Source organism: Pleurodeles waltl, chromosome 2_1 (genome assembly GCF_031143425.1).
Source record: "Pleurodeles waltl isolate 20211129_DDA chromosome 2_1, aPleWal1.hap1.20221129, whole genome shotgun sequence".
Taxonomy (NCBI): domain Eukaryota; kingdom Metazoa; phylum Chordata; class Amphibia; order Caudata; family Salamandridae; genus Pleurodeles; species Pleurodeles waltl.
The window spans coordinates 513,482,162-513,499,997 of NC_090438.1; the positions used below are offsets into that span (position 1 = coordinate 513,482,162).

General features: G+C 43.8%; 1 protein-coding gene across 4 annotated transcripts in view; it reads right to left on the reverse strand.

The window, feature by feature from the left end:
- The window catches only part of LOC138265847 (ETS-related transcription factor Elf-4-like), a 258,940-nt gene that overhangs the window by 176,660 nt on the left and 64,444 nt on the right, over positions 1–17,836 (reverse strand). For 2 of the 4 annotated variants that reach the window (XM_069213944.1, XM_069213951.1), the window contains exon 2: positions 6,771–6,844. The gene's annotated coding sequence lies outside the window, so the exon portion shown is untranslated. Of the gene's footprint in view, positions 1–4,796; positions 4,844–5,466; positions 5,600–6,770; positions 6,845–17,836 lie in introns of those variants that run through there. The other 2 variants (XM_069213969.1, XM_069213961.1) reach the window with 2 other exon arrangements.

Consider the following 17,836-nt stretch of genomic DNA (forward strand, 5'->3'; position numbering starts at 1 on the left):
TACAGACACACGCAAGAGAGGCCATGCCTCACTATGTTGTCAGTGCATTAATTTACTCTTTTTTAACATAGCACTATTTATTCACTGTGGTCTTTTTGAGATTGCCTCCTGGTATGCTATATTCAGGTGTCACATTACGTCCTTGTTCAGTAGTAAATTAATGCCCTTCAGTACTGCGGCAAGGCCATCACCCTACCCAAATCTACCTGCTCTTTCCTGAAGAGAAAGTAACAGCAAAATTTTGATTATGTTTCTGAACATTTTAAAACCCCTTGCAAACAGTTTGGGAAACATTAAGGTAATTAACCTTATGCTAGTTTAAACAAATTGAACAAAAACATCTGGCTTACCCCAACCGCCCATGGACTTTCAACCTAATTTATTTTTAAAGAGGCAGGGCAGACAGTGTGGGCGACAGTCTCACACCTAATGTCAGGATGTGATGTACCCATAACTTGTCTGTAGTCTCACTGCACTAGAGAGTATGTCTGGAACTCTACATTTATCTCAGAAATGGGAGCCCAGACTACCAATCACAGATAATAAAAGAGGAGGATGAAATCGAGAGCAAATGAGAGATCCACGGCAAGTAATTCAAAGGGTTGTTGCTAAAAACTGGATAAATAAAGAATAGAAGAACAAGGTGGGACAATTTCTAAAATCAGACAAGATGGGTCCACCAAGACTATTCAAAGATATTGGGTACCTGGGGAGTTTTGTCTGCACCAGGAGCGAAACAGAAGGGGCACTGTCAAGAGGTTGAACAAGCAACACCCATCCACCTTGGCAAACTCTTCTGGTGCAGTGGTCCGCTGTTAGTGCTTTTGAAGGGTGAGCAGGGGCCAGACCCATTGCAAGGTTGTGCAAGGCAATTGCCCGCTTTGTCCATGTCTTTATATGGTTTTGAAATTGAGCAAAAGCCAAACTAGAGGTCTGGGATATCCCTAAGTGTCAAGTACACATTGAATCTTCAAAATATTTGGGATGTAAATTTCACAAACAAAATTTACAAATTTTAAAGTGTAATTAGTGTTTCTTTAACATATGGCACTGTTTTCGCCTTTATATACAGTTGGATCTCAGAGTGAACAGTTACCTTTTGATACCTAGTGATTATTATCTACCATTTTTACACTGATTTCCAGGATGAAAATCTCGGCAGAGCGAACGGTCCCTCCAAGCCCAGTTTGCTTTTTGGTCTTCTCTTCTGCTTTCTGTAGAGGCCACGTGGAACTAGTGAAGATGGTGTGCTACCCCAATGATAGTATTATTTTGCAAACCTTCCCCTGCTCGTCCTTCATTCCTTCTTCAGGCAGGCCACACATCTGGTTTGGTCACTGCAGCGCCATCGGGAGCTCTTTCCACTCTAAAGCCAACTGTGACTGGGGTGGATTGGGTCTTCGGGACTTAGAATGCTATTATTCAGCTGCAGAGGTCCAATGGGTGGCTCGCTGGCTTTCTGCCCACCTCCCTAAATGAGATGGGGTTTACCAGTAAAGACTTTTTAAAAAGGCTTAATGCACTGCTCATCGTTTCCTACTGACCATTCTATGGATCACCATCCGGGGTTATCATGCACGGCTTTCTCTTGCCTTGCCAGAACCTGTAACCTCACTGACACGAAGAAACCCTATGCTCCTGCACTACCTTTGCTAAGCCTTCCCACCCGCACAGGATGGCTGTGCTCAGAGCAACTCCATCAGTGGCATGTTGCAGGTGTCTTAAAATTGGGGACTTTGTTTCTGAACAGTGAGCTACTAAATTTCCAAACCCTTGTGGCAGACTACTACCTTCACCCCGGTCAACTCCTTACTTACAACCACCTTAAATAATCATTAAATGCCCTATCTCATGTCTACTACCTAGCACTAACCCTACAAGAGGTGTGCCAGAAGCTCTGCACCATAGGAAATGGTGGCAAACTGATAGAATGGGTGTACAGACCTATCCTGCAACATAGAAACCAATCCAGGTCTTCTCGTCATACTACCTGAGTGATTGATGTGGCCAAACCTCTGCAAGATATGGACTAAAATACTGGACTTTCCCCACAAAGTATCCCACAGCTGTCACTTTAAGTAAATTCATAGTGCTTCCTTGTGAATACATTCTGCCCGTTGCTTGCCATTGGCCTTGTGGTTTGTAACTCACAATTTACTGCTTTCAATTTGCTGGCTTTATTTGTTTTAGGCTATGCAACTTGAATTCATCCCTTCCCTTGCCAAAACCTTATTTACAGTATCCTGCGGAGTGCTCCCTTTCTGTAAACAGGCCTGTAAATCTTGTTCTTATCTTATCATATTTGCTGTGCATTGAAAGAACAAAGTCAAATGTCAGGCTCTGTCTTCGGTGGGAACTTAGTGTTTACTTTCCTTTCTCTGACTTCAAAGTGAGAGGATTTATGCGACAATCTTGCTGGATACTGGGGTTAGGAAAGAGTTTTTTCTATCACATGACGACATTTAAATAAACTTCAGAATATATCAGAATTAGAAGTACAAATCAAGCACATTTTTGTTAATTCTGAACTGTGCTGGAAACAAATACCTTTACATGATTAAAACAAATCATGTCATTAGGTGATGCAATTTCCACACATCGTCTGTGCGCAGTATAGTTTGATTTGAAAAACGGTATGTCCGTGCACATGTAGTGGTCATTTCAATCAAAAATGTGTTGTCTGTAATGACAGTGTGTTAGCATACCATCCATACTGCACTCCACTCTGCTCTGCACCACTACACGCCACTGCACCCTACTCTATGTCACTCTACTTTACTCCACTCCATGCCACTGCACTCTTCTCCATTCGGAACCACTCCACATTATGCCACTGCACTCTATGCTACTTCACAATATGCCTCTCTACTCTACTCTACCACTCTAATCTATGCCACTGCACTTTACGCCTCTCTACACCACTGCGCTCTGCTCGTCTGCACGCCATACCACTCCAGTCTAGGCAACCCCAATCTAATCTGCACAACTCCACTCTCTGCCACTCTGTAACACTGCACTGTACGCCACTGCACTCTAAGCTAATACACTCTATGCTAATGCACTTTACTCTGTAATACTCAACTCGATGCCCCTGCACTCTACATCAAAACACTGTACATCACTATAATCTACTCTGCACCTCTGCACTCTATGCCATGGCACTCTACACTACTTTACTGTATGCCATCACAATCTATGCCACTTTATGCAACTCCACTCTACCCTGCACCTCTCCACTCTAAGCCACTTCACTCTACTTTGAAATAATCTACTTTATGCCACTGCACTCTGTGCCACTGCACTTTACCCTGCACCTCTCTACTCTGACACTGCACTCTACTCTGAAACAATCTATTCTGCGCCACTGTACTCTATACTACTCTGACCACTGCACTCTAGTTCAATGCACTATGCACCACCGCAAGCTGACACTCTGCAACACTGCACTGGGCACCGCTATACTCTACACCACTCTGCTCTGTACTACTGCACTCTGCAACAATATACTCTATTCCACTGCATTCTGTGCCACTCCTCTCTGCCCAATGCCACTCTATACAACTGCACTTTACACCAGTGCACTCTAAACAACTGCACTGTATGCCACTGCCCTTTACTCTGCACCACTGTACTCTATGCCACTGTTCTCTGTACCACTCTACACCACTGCACTGGCACTCTACCCTGCAACTCTGCACTCTACACCACTCTATGCCACTGCACTCTAGGCACTATACTCTACACCACTCTACAATACTCCACTCTGCACCACTCTACACCACTGCACTCTATGCCACATGAGTCTACTCTGCACTCTATGACACTGCACCACTCTGCATTACTGCACTCTCTGCTACTCTATTGTATGCCACACTGCTCCACTGCACTCTATGTAACTCTACCCCATGCCACTCTATGCCACTGCACTCTGCGCCAATGCACTCTAAACAACTGCACTGTATGCCACTGCCCTCTACTCTATACCACTATACTCTACGCCACTGCTCTCTGTGCCACTCTACTCCACATCACTGCACTGACACTCTACTCTGCAGCGTTGCACTCTCCACCACTGTACTATACACCAATGTACTATGTACTACTGCATTCTATGCCACTGCACTCTGCCACTCTACTCTGCATCACTCCACTCTACAGCACTTTGCTCTACTCTGCACCACTCTACACAACGCCACTGCACTCCCTGCAACGTGAGTCTACTCTGCAATCTATGCCACTGCACCACTCTACACTACTGCTCTCTCTGCTACTCACTTGTATGCCACTCTGCTCCACTGCACTCTGTGCCACTCTACTCTGTCCCACGCCACTCCACTCTAAACCACGGCACTCTACGCTAACGCACTGTTAACAACTGCACTGTACCCCACTGCACTGTACTTTGCACCACTGGGCTCTACGCCACTGCTCCTATGCCACTCTACTCCACTCCACACAACTATGCCACTAACTTTAAGCCATGCTGAACAGCAGCTACTCTGGTGTATAACATGGCTAATGGCTAAAACACATTAGCAAAGCCAACAACTCTTTCGTAGATGAGACCTATTGGCTTTGCCAATGTTTGTGAGTACTATGAGGTACTGAGGTACCTGAAAGAACTGTGAAAAATACAATTACATCATAATAAAGGCTGCTAAAAAATGATAAAATACATTTCAGTTAAATAAAAAAAAAAGTGCTTCCCAAATACAGATTTGAATAATATACAGTTTATACCTAGTACTAAAAAAAATTATAAACACTCCATTAAAACCACACACTCCACAGCTCACCTTGGAACACCATTACATTGCCTCTGTAAAAGAAATATCTTTGCCACCAGAAAACTTCAAGTGACTCCTTTTAGTAAAGTCAATGCAGGTTTTCAAGCCCCTTTGTATTTGCAGATTTACCAGTTGAGAACATTTGCATGTCTTTAGGGAAGGAGACCCCTTGGCAAGAAGGTCTGATTCTTATCTGTCTGCCCCTCCCTCAGAGCACAGGAGACTCCCTGCCTTCCAGTCCAGCTGGGGAAACTGATCTGCCAGTAATTTCGCCCTGCCTCCCTTGCCCTTTAGGTAAAAGGCTAAAATTACGGACAAATGCATTATGGACAGTCCATGAAATTTACGGACGAGTGGTCACCCTACTTAGGTCACAAAATTATCTCTTGGGGCCTCGTTGTGAGTCCCCCAGAATAATCCCAGTTATTTTCCTGCCCCAGAACACACGCTATCAGAAGTCCAATAATTCAGTTGGTGGGAAAAGGACAGAGATTACAAGCTTTGGGGCTGCAGCCCGTGGGACTCCGAGTATCTGTGCATTACTGTATGCCTCTCCACGGTGTTATGCATGTAGATTTCGGCTGCTGAAGCTCTGAGCACAGTTTGTAATGCTGATGCGGCTGGTAATGACCACGGGGAAAAGTTAAATAAAATGTCTGCCGATGAAACAAGTGCATACCTTGGACTTCCACTAACCCGGGGGGTTTTGATCTCGATTCGCCTGTGCCTGCCCGGGTCGGCTCCCTCTCCCCCACAGGTACCAGCGATGAAGAACACCGTCCTGCTCGTTGCTCGTTCTCTGCCAGCGTTTTCTCTTGCTGCAGTTATACATTTCGCCACTCACTATTTCAGGCCTGTGGTGGCAAAACCACGACAACCCCCACCGCCCCCAAGATAAGAGTAGACTTTAAAGTTGCGAAAGCGGAAGTCACAGAAAGATGTGAAACGAATACTTCTCTCTCTGCAGAGACAACTTTTAAGTACAGAACAACCTGCGAGCTTGTTTTGGAAGAACACCCTACTCGGGGTTACGAAATATGCAATGTACAATTGTTTATGTGCATGAAGGCTTAATTGTGATAACTTTTATATTGTATAGCGTATTGTATTTGTTTGGGGTTTTAGAGCTCCCCCTGGAAACGCAGCCCATCGGCTCCGCCGCGCATGGGGCAGAATGTTGGGAAGGGTGTGGGGTGGAGGGAGGCGGGGATCACTTATCACGTGGTCTGGTGTAAGATCATGGGGCGGTCCCTTCTACAAAGACAGCATAATCAAGGGATCCGAGATTTCAACTCTTGAAGTATCTGTAGCTCCACCCTAAGGCTCCAACAATTTAAGACTTATTTTTATCTTCTCTGCTACATTCCTATTTTGAATGTATGGTTAGTTCGTATGTTTGCCTGTATTTGCTATGTTTGTCTACTAATTCTTTGTATATTTTGTCGTGGCTTGCTGAGGCCACTGTGTCGTATGTGTCTTACCGCTTTCGGGCCATACCATGAAAGAATATTATTTATTTAAAAAAAAAAAATGAACCCCAAAGCTTGAAGGATCTAAAATGTTGCATTTGGACAGAGCTGAGGAACCTCAGATGTATGTTACATTAGTCCAGTCTTCAGGAATTCATATTGGCCGCCAGTAAAAGTATACATCACAGTCAGTGCTCGGATGTAGTCTTCAAGCGCTTTATTTTCAAACTTTGTTTTTTTGACCCTCAAAATTAAGTCCTTTGGACACCAAAGGTCTATCAAGGGTAGCCGTTGCCTTCAATGGCCCATTCACAACACGTGTGTCTGAAATCCATAGCCAAGCTTTTTAAAAGTTAGGGCTCTACCCCATGGAATGTCTACTTTGGCATCTACAAAAACCCTAATTACTTTACAAAGCTTTAGGGAGAAACACACGTTGTTCGCTTCACTAAAGGATAACAGGCAGTGTCACTGATGAGCTTGCTGAAAAGCCTACTAGGAGAAATCCACTTACTTCATACTTGTTTGGCTTCTGCTGCGAAGGTAGCGCTCTCTGATGCACCAGGGAAAGTGTCACACAACAGGCACCTATTATTAAAATATAAAACAGGAAGTTATGGGAGGCAGGATTTTAGTGAAATTCATCATCATTGATATTCACCTGAAATATTCAAAGACCTTTGATAACTAATCCTGCTGCATCATCCACTTAAAAAAAAATCAGTACATCCTATTACATGGAGCATAGGCCCTGGGCGGCGTGCAGCTGCGCAAAGAATAACACAGACATGGGCTCTTTTGTTTCAGGATTCTGCCCACAAACAGTACGGGTGGGCCCCATTTATTATAGTTGCTGATGTCAACTGGACCAAACTATGTTCCAAGCAAAACAAGATAGGCTGGCCAGGTTCACTGTTCGTTCCCTCTGGCTATACAACTAGTGCATGGGGCAAAACACCACACAACCTGCTACACCGGCTGACCACTACATTGAATCCCTACTTAGCACAACATTACACTGTCAATATAAGTTATTTTAAATAGGCTAAGGGTTGCATGATTAAAGATAGGATAAAGGTAACAATTGCAACACAAAAAAGGGGTGGGGGCATCAGGCAGGTCTACCCCTGAGACAATATAAATTTTGGCACTGCAGTGGATGGAAGGCATGTATTAGCACCCCCACTTTATCATTACTGGAACCTGAGGACCCCCACTGAATCATTATTGGAATCCGGGGACCCCTTCTCTGAGTCATTCCTGGAAGTCAGGAACCCCAGTCTAAACATGGTCGATGATTTGAACTGAAAAACAATACACAAAAAATACAGAAACAGGCATTCAAATACATACACTAATAATAACACATTCAACAAATTTGTAAACAAATATACCTAAAAAAATATTTAATAGGAAGTTTGGAGTTTTTCTAAATTCATTTGAAGTCACACATCGTCCATATTCCTTGACCTTTTAAGTACATTTTAAAATGTGCAATTGTACATTTAGCCACTTTATTTATATGCATTTTATTAATATTATTTAATTTTCTAAGCAGTCGCAGACCCCATGTGGAGGCTTCGCGGACCCCCTGGGGTCCCTGGACCACAGCTTGAGAATCACTACCCTACAGTATGCGAACAAGAAACACCTGACAGATGATGTAGGTGTGCAGCCTCGTTTTAGCTTTGACGTTTATAAATAAGACAAAGCCTTATGGATACATGTCGAAAAGTAGAAATTCTGATTGTATCATGCTTTTGGAATGGAGCTCTGCTTCGTCACTATGGGCCAGAGGTAGAACCGAAAAACGCAGTTTGCAACATGGAAAACGGCCATCGCAATGCTGATTCACATTTTGCGAGATCCGACTCGCAAATAGGAAGGGGTGTTCCCTTCCTATTTGCGACTCGCACCGCGATGCAGAGTTGCTTTGTGACTGCGAAAGCGGTCGCAAAGCAATTCGCAGTTAACACCCACTTGAAGTGGGTGGTAACTCATTTGCAAACAGGAAGGGGCCCCCCTGGGACCCCTTCCCCTTTGTGAATGTCGCTGAAAAAAAAATTCAGAGCAGGCAGTGGTCCAATGGAACACTGCCTACTCTGAAAACATGAAACCAAATGGTTTCATTATTTTTTTGAATTGCAACTCGTTTTCCTTTATTAAAAAAGCAGTCACAGACATGGAGGTCTGCTGTCTCCAGCAGGCCACCATCCCTCTGAGTGCAGGGACTCACTATGGGGTCGCAATTTGCACCCCACTTCATTAATATTCATGAGGTGGGTCTTTGCGACCCCATAGCGAGTCGCAGAAGGTGTCTGAGACACCTTTCTGCATACAATTTTGCGAGTTGCAAATTGTGAGTCGGTCAGGCAATTGTCTGTTGCTACATCTGGCCCTTTGTTCCGTCAATGTCATGTGCTCTTTTCATTAGTTTTTCTTGGTAGAATGCGGAGGTGTGAAAAGGTTATACTCCTTCTGTGAAGACAGGAATATCAGAGGCTGCATACATGCACAGCAATTATGTTGCCTGGACAGCCTCTCAGGGACAGCAGCTTACAGCTGTACCATTTTGAAGATTTACTGCATGGGAACCATTGTTTGTAATGAAAAGTAAACACAGGCAGGGCTAATTACTACATGATGTATGCATGTTTATTTACATCTTGCCCTGTCTAATTCTAAACAGCTAATGAAAGTCTACAAGAGAGATAGCTGTATTTGTGTGCCACCATCAGCATGCATCTGCATTGTTAGCCAACAGTTCCCATTGTGATCATAGGCAAACATGTCAGCTTGTACAAAGCTGCTGGCCCAAAACCCAGGACTGTCAGACATGCTAGGGGGGGCATCAGAGTGGTCCGCCTATAGTTCTGTATCCCCTGCTGCATGAGAATCTGCATACATGATGCACACCGCCATGTTCTTTCAATGTTCAGCCTCTGGTGAGCCTTAGATGCACTACACCCAGTGCTCAACTGATGATGAAACACTATCCCTGATGCACAGTGCCCAATGCGGCAGCGTCACTGTGTTCCTTTTAGGTGTTCTAGTAATGTTTCATGGGTGCACATCTTTTGTGCCCCTCTCACATCAGCATCAAGCATTGTCCCGCCAGCAGAAGGTAATGTATGATGTTGAGTGTGTGTCCCTCCATACCCATTTGGGTGCAATGGTGCCTTTATGTCTGTTGAGCTTTGTAAAAAATGGATGCCTGTAGGATCTGTGTGCATGTTTTAAACGTAAATAGGTACTTACATGTTGTCTTTCGCTGTATGCATGTTCAAGACACAAGCTATACTTAATGACTACCAATAATTAATTCCTCGGACTAGCACACATCCTGTGTGCTGTGCATATATTATGTATATAACAATGTTGGCACAGTCATGTGTCACTACAGCATGAGTGGGCTTCACACCAGTTCTTGGAACCGAGGAATCTTGGATGCACTCAGCAAGGCGGTTACTTACTCGGCAGGAAAGGTATCCGACTTTTTTGTTACAAAACTAGGACTCTAATAGAGCAGAGAGGCAGTGGGGGTGGGGTCTGCAAAGGCTGGACCACTGGCTTCAGGGAATGTATATACTGTAGCAAGGGCCATCTGGATAGCCTGGTCTCTGGAAACGGGATACTGTATTGCCCTCTACTTGTACTGTCTGAGTTGTTTTCGCTTCTACCTATGGTTTGGTTGTCTCCAGTGCTGTTCTTCCTTGCACATGATTCAGTAGATAAGGTTCTCAGGCTTCAACCCTCTGCACTCTTTATACTTGCTCAATTAAAAGTGGCCTGCATTCATCTTTTAAGGCAACTGTTGACCGAAATAATGATTTGTTTTCACCTATCTCTGATAAATATTACAGAAAACTACATACAAACCAAGAACAAGTCGCGGCTGGCCGTTTCTTGTTTGCCCCTTACATTTCACCATTTCCCTCTTGCAGGGGCATTTCTTCTTGCATTGAACCTCTTGAGAAAACATCTGTGATCTTCAACGACATGATGTCTTCTTTAAGTACTGTGGTCCCTCTTAAACGTGGATAGACGAGAATTCTAGGACCTTGATATTGGTAAAGCCTGGCTGTCACCGCCTCTACACTAAACTAGGGGTTTTGTTCACTACACCTGTAAACTAGTGCCTTATCAGTAACCCTGTTCATACTACAATGTTAAGGAAGCAAAATTGTACTGCTCCCGCCACAGCATAAAGCCTCTTTCGATGGACTAAGGCTCACTCTCCTATCAAAATGTACATGACACAGTCTTAATGCAGGCCACAAAGGTTCACAAACACAAGACCAGTCGCAAGATGGTGGGTGCAAATCAAATCACGGGACCACGTCACTCTTTTTCTTGCAGATGAACAGCTATAGCAGTCCAACTGATTATAACGTTTTTAGTTTATTTTGCTATTCTGACTTCACAACTGAATATATTGCAGTATTTGAAAATTTAAAAAAAGCTCAATATTGTCTCTATATTTTAGGATTTTAAACAAAGAAGGCTTTGTAGGTAATACTCTGTTATAAATCTAAAACATATCAAATATCTCTTTTAATCATTTTATTGGTAGTTTTGCCAAATGGGGCAAGCTTTGTGAATAATGAAACTCGCTCATATACAGAAATTAAAATAATTGATTTTACCCAGGAACACACTTAAAATGTACTTTGCTTCATATGATGGTATTTCTGATTCAACATTCAACCCGAGCCCTTGTCCTGTTAGCCTTCCGTGTAATAAATACTTGGATACGCTTCAAATGATCAACCAAAAATGGATGCCTCATAAACTTGCAGGCCCCCCGTTAAAAGACACCAGTGACAACCTTGCGTCCCGTGACTACAGAACTCACTTCAACACGGATAGCGTACGTCAGCAAACAGAGTATAACGACTTCTGACTCTCAACTTTTATGATCAATTGACTTCAAAAACATCACTGCTAATCTACACTAGACTGCAATTACTATGTTTTATTTAGATTATCTTTGAGTAATCCTCCATTACAGTTAAAAAGAGTATTTGTTTTCTGCACACCATTGTTGGTAAACCTAGCTCAGAGCCTTAAACCACCTAAAGAATCTGCCACACCAGACCAATAACAACCAATCTCTTGCGTTGAAAGTCAGCATATTGGAAGAGAATAAAAGCTGACTCTGAGCCATCCTGAGTCAGTCCAGTAGTTGCATGCTGAACAATAAGAATGCTCAGAGTAGAGGGGCTTCACCAAGTGGAAGCTACCCCTGTGCAGCAGCATGCCGGACTAAAGATAAAGTGGTAAGACATCACGAAACAGTAAGCGCCAGTCGCTTGGCTGTGGAAGACTTTGCACAGTGCACTGTTCAATTTATCTGATGCCAGCAGGCCTAGTCTGAAACAGAGGATGATTTTCAGGTCTCACAGACAATGAAGGACTGAAACAGAACAGACAGCACTGCACTCCCGGTTGTTTTTTAGCCTCACCACCAATTTTCATAACATTACGCACCCTTCTTAGTCCTATGCACTAAAGAAAAACGCACTGAGACATTGAGGCACCTGCTCTCCTAAAATGGTGTCAACTGCAATAACAACAAGGTTAAAGATGGAATGCTTGAATTAAGCACATTTCAGTCCATCATTCCCGTCCATCGTTCTTTGTCCACCAAGCTACACTAGACAGAGACCTACTTTGCTTTGTTTATCTTCTGCAAATCAGTACCAGCCCCGCTCCTGGGAACAATCCGCCGTGAAATGCCAGGCCTAAGGTAGTGGAAGATAGGATGTGTCACCACTGTAATAGTTTTAAAATGCATTTATAGTTTTAAATACATTTTCCATTCTCAAGCACTGTGGGATGTTTTCATGGGGGGGGACACAAACACAGATCATTGTATATTAACCAGAAACCCTGAGCAAATACTAATGTAGCAGCAGTACACCCCAGTACTGCAGAATACATTGTATCCCCCTGTGGGTGGACAGACGGGCGAAGAGGTGATACATTAACAATTATTCCATAGTGCCATAATTTCAACACTACTCTAAGTTCTTTTGAAATTCTTAATTCACAATATCCGGAGTAAACTACACTTGTGAACATAAACCGATACCAGATAGAGCTACAATAACCCCACACTGACCCGATGTGAAAAAAAACATTAATTTGTCGTTCTATTTCGTTCTGTAAAGAACCTCGTATGTATGTCATGAGATGTGTGTCTAAAGGAAGGAAGCTAGACGTGTCTTGTCTAACATATGCTACCACAGTCACTGCCTCTACACCTCTCAAACTCCACCGCCAACCGACCACACTCTTGCACGTGCAGCACTTCTCCCAGGATCCTCTGCGTCATCTCCTGCCTGTGGTCCACATGTCGGTGAACAGTACTATGCTATCACACAATTGAAAGGGCACCTTTCTGCCACACAACGAGGATATGCTGAGTCATAGACAAATATTTCCCATAGTGCAAATGGGCCGAAGCCCCTCAGACATTTCCGTCTGTATTTAGCCATATTTATTTTTTGGCCATCTTACTGGAATTTACATATATTTATTTTCTGTTTTGAGAGTAAATGGAGTCGTAAAATGGTATATTTCTACATTTATTTAACTCTTAGACATGCACTCATTAGTGGAAGCCTATCGTGTTTTAACAAATTAAGCAGCCACATATAGCAAAGCACTACAACCATAGGTGCATGTTAGCTTTATACTGCAAATATATGTTAACATATGCCTATATTTAAGGAAATCTGGTGTTGCTTTGTAAAACTCTATCTGCTCAGCTTTTGCCTGAAATTAATTAAAGAGAGCATGGAGAGACTTTCACTGAAAGCACAATTTTCTGTATATTTCCTCTTTTAAAAAGAAATACAGACAGGAAACACATTGTTTTCTCTCTGTGTTTATCCATAAAAATCAGTAAAAATGGAAAACTGGCAGCCTTAATCATTATATGCAGCGCATGACCAAAACTCATCTCATTCTAGGCAAACCTTCAGTCCCTTTGCCTCGCACTGGAAACATTTAACAGCCACTGAAGTATGTGCACTAGTGTCACGGGCACGTCTGTGTGATGTAAATAGAACTGCTGCCATTGGATGAGGCTGTGCTCTAGCAACACTGTGATAAATACAAACTACTCTCCCATTTACATGTTTATGTTTCTGTAATCAGGGGTCCAGGTACAGAAAGGACTGAGCTCTAGAGTACCGTGTGCTGGGGATGCTCCTTGTCGAAAACCACAGGGAAGGCTAGATGGAAGGTGAAATGAAGACAGAGTTGTAAGATGGTGGGAAATGAACCATTCATAGAACGTCTACACGGCGCACTAACCCTGTGAGACACCATTGTTGTGCACTTGTTTATTTACGTAGTGCGGCCAGCTATATCCATATTGCCAGAGGCTTCACGTCATGGAGAGAACAAGTCATGTACCATGCAGCGAGTGAACACACACAGGGGAAAGAAGAAGCGTGTGCAGCTGAAGGAGGAGCGGGGATCCGCAGAAATAAAGGACGGCTTGGAGAATCACATCGAAGACAAGAGTTTCCCAACCTTGTAGTGCGAGGGCAGAGAACCACCCGTGTGTCAGGGCTCATACGTACACAATGTGGTATTTGTGGTAACAGTGCAAATGTGTGAAACCCAAAATGTTTCAAACCAGTCTGATCAGTAAAAGCGTAGCAGCAACTGCTCAACAAAACTGCTCACCGGTCACTCAGGGAACCTTTAATAGATCATGACCCCGGTAGGCAGTGTAGGCGTTTATGAAACCTGGGAATACGTCATCTCTCCACCTCCTGCCAATAATCACTACAGCAGCAGCCTGCTGGATGCTGTATAGAAGCACAGTCCGACTGTAAAGACTGATGTAGGAAAGTCCAGTCAAACTGTAGCTTGGGAGTTCAAACCGACCCATGCTTTGCCATTAAGCACTTGGTAATGGCACAAAGGACCAAACATCCAAAGGGATATTTGGATGTTAAAGATCACCACTAATGGCAATCATTCTTAAGAAATGCCACACGTTAAAAACAAAATGTCTCCATCTCCTGTAATAAAACCTTGCTTTTAGTGTATGTCCTGGTGAAAGGTACCTCGAACTATGAAGGTTCTCATAACGGAGGCCCCAAACTCCAGGCAGTTGTTATGGCGGGATGGAGAGGCGGGAGGCGGGGGTTCTAGCTGTGATGGTTACTGATGTTTATGACTGGTGCCCACGACCTTTGGTATGGTACTGCAGAAGGGTATGGTCCCTTCGGGAACTGGACTGACCAGTGGTACCGAAGCTGAGCAGCCGAGGATTACTCTAGGAGGCAGTATTGGGTTTTAAGCTCAGATGCAGAATTGTGTAAACAAGCTCAACCTGGCAGTCAGAGCTTGATCTTTGACGGATGGAGTAAAGAGAGCCCTTGCTTTGGGCTCCTCCTTCCCTTGTAGTTAGTTAAAACCTTTGATGTGGAACTGGATTACAAACTCTCTGTACAACATAACTCTATAAGTTACTGCTACAGTGTATACCATGTAAAGTTCTTCCTTCGCTTCCAAAGGCGTAGTATTTGATATTTGTTGCTTCTTGCATTCTTCATGATTTGACCGATGTGTGGAAATGCCTTTTATTGGGCTCACCTTACCAACTCCCAGAGAATTCCATATTTTATGCATTTTTGCCTGTTTTTCCTGTAGAGCAGTTTTGACTCTTGTCTCTGTGGCAAGTAGGTCACTGCACAGGCTCTACAAAACAGCAAGCCCTGTTCAAAGTCCTCTTTTTGGTCGGCAGAGTCTGTGGGTATGGGTTCCCTTCCCTTAAGACATTTTATGTTGAGTACAGGTACTCTAGGCTTCTGTGCACTGGTTACCAAAGCATTGTTCCAGTACCTTGCTGTGATGCGTAGTCCTGGTTTCCTGGACCCAAACACCTGAACTCCTTGCCCCTCCATATTCAACTGGTTGCAGACCGAGTCATGTTTAGGAAACCTCCTGCAACCTACCTCCCCTGTTCATCTACTAATTAGGATTGCTACTGACCAGACGGCCACTTTTAAGAAGCTTTAACTTGTAGGGATTTTACGGTGTTTGTCTCTCAGCACAATGAGGTAACTTGGTGGTCTGTGAGGAAATCAATCAATCTAGCTTGGCGGCAGCTTTAACATTTAACAGAATTAGGTAAGGCAGGTAAAATATGGAACTTAAAATCAGTATGGGTAAAATTCTAACAATCTGAAAAACAATCAATTCACTAAAATGGCAGCGCTGCGACCCAAAACACTAGTGCTTGTGCACTACGAGCTATATTTTCTGTAACCTGGGTTCCTCGTATCAATGTTACACTCTGGGGAAAGGTGCTTGTCAACCATAGTGAGTTCTCAGGTTTACTACACTGTTTATTTTTCCGGGAAGGTCACTAAGGCTCAGGTGTGGCAATGCAACCATGTATTCAGTTTGCTACATTATGCCAACCCCATAGTTTCTTGACTGCCCTGGGAGCAGTGGCAACAAAACAGACCAACAATCAGCAAGGCCCAAATACTCACCAACAAAACTGCAATCCCAAATGTCAGAGGCAATAACATGCAAAGATCTTGATGTTCAGTTAATGGAACTACCAGAGATCTTGTAGCTGGTGTTTCCAATATACTGGCCACAATCACAGTGGGCGAGACCAGTTAGGGGTCAACATCTCTCAAGTCTTGCAGGGGAGGATGGGAGCATCAATGCCCTCTGAGCTACCAGCTATTCTAGTTGCAGTCAAGATATGTGGGTGAAGTGGGGTACGCAGGACCAGGGGGCACCCACTGGGCCCACAGGTTTGCCCCGCAGGAACTAGGAAATAGGGTCAGTGGACAACTGCTACTTTAAACACAGCTGGGGTAAATACGTAAAACAGGTTTCTGTCTTGTGATGGGAAATGCAGAATTATAAAGGTCCCACTGTTGTCAGGGATAACACTGAGCAGTGCAAGTGTGATTCTAACTTACCACGCTGGCTGCCCCCAAAAAACTATCTCTGTATTTCCTCTACCTGTGGTATCACAGTTGCTTCTTTGGGATGACTCTGGTCACCTGGACTGTCCTGAGTGGATTATTTCCTTTGACGCTTCCTCTATGCAAGGTTCGTCAGCTGGGCCTTGTCCTTGTACTCTTAATCAGGGTTCTCCTCTTCTGGAGGCCACAAAACCATGAGCATGTTCCTCCCAAATATCTTCCATGGGCTAGCGCACAATCCCCTCAAAGTCCACACTAATTATAAGAAATGGAACAGGTCAGAGGTTATCTAAAGACGTGGTTACTAGCAAAATTCACTACCACCAAAAGGTCACCGTTGTTTAAAACTTAAATCGCTTTGCCAATCAGGGCGGGGTGTTTCTCCTAGTCTTATTTCTGGAAGGCAGAGGAGGGACGAGTTCCTGCCGGGCACTGCAGAATGTGAATTACATCTAGACATCTTCAGATGGTCCTTTTTTTGCTAAGCGACACCTAGCACAACACAGAAAGCTGAAAGGAAAATTGTGTATGCTGTAGGCAGAAACTGATTTGGCAGGGAGGAAATGTACAATCCCATTGTCCACCAGACACCACTTCCATTTGAGAGCAGGGTTGAAGATTAAAGCCCATGCAGCTTGCCATATGCACAGAGAGACAAAAACACCCTGCAAGGAAAGAATACTTTTCTGCAGGCCTACATACTGTGTTCTGCATGTAAATCATTAATTCTGCATATGGTCTCTTGCACCCTCTCCCACATGATCAGACACACATGCAACACCTAACTGCATATCCCACGCCACGTGGGACAATTTTGACTAGTTTATGGAGTACCTGAGGTTCTTATAAGAGAGACCAATATGTCCTCTTTCATCCAGGGGTATAGACTACAACCAGGCGGCACCAAGAGTGAGGTTCTTCATGGACTGGCATGGTTCCACTAGCTGCCTTTGACTATGGATGGGCTCAGTTTGGGTTTACACTCTAACTGTAATGAAGACCTACCTGTAGACTCACAGATGGTCGAGCCTATTTGGGATCTGAAAAAAAATAAGGTAATCTGGTAATCTTGAACAGGGCAGGAAGGCACATCAATCCCAAATTGTGTGAGTACTTCTGCCCATACACAAAACTGGAAGTAGCATAAAAGCAGACCTGTAAAATATTTTAGTACCAGCCCAATATTACACAGTCACCACAATGAGCGAGTCCATGCTTCATGTAGAGGGCTGGGAAGGGAAGAAGACAAGGTTTCTCAGACTTGTGCAGCACTATCTGTGGGCAATGTGAAATAAGAGCTGCGTCACTAAGAAAACTATGTTCTGCTGCCTCGGGCCTATCTTTCGAGCTACATAAGCCAAGGACTCTAATATTATATAGCGCTGAAAGCATACAAATGACCTCCAGCCTACTGGGGATTTCCCAGTCTCTTGTATGGCCAGTCTGGCCTTGAATATAACCATTGCTAATATTGTATTGCAGCATTTGTGCAGGGCCTCCTCCACCTGAGAGTGCCCCAAAGTGCGTCTGGGAGGTCGGGTAAAAAAAAATGACCCCTTTTGTAGTGCATGGTTTGTAGATTGATTGTTTATAGTCTGGCCTACTT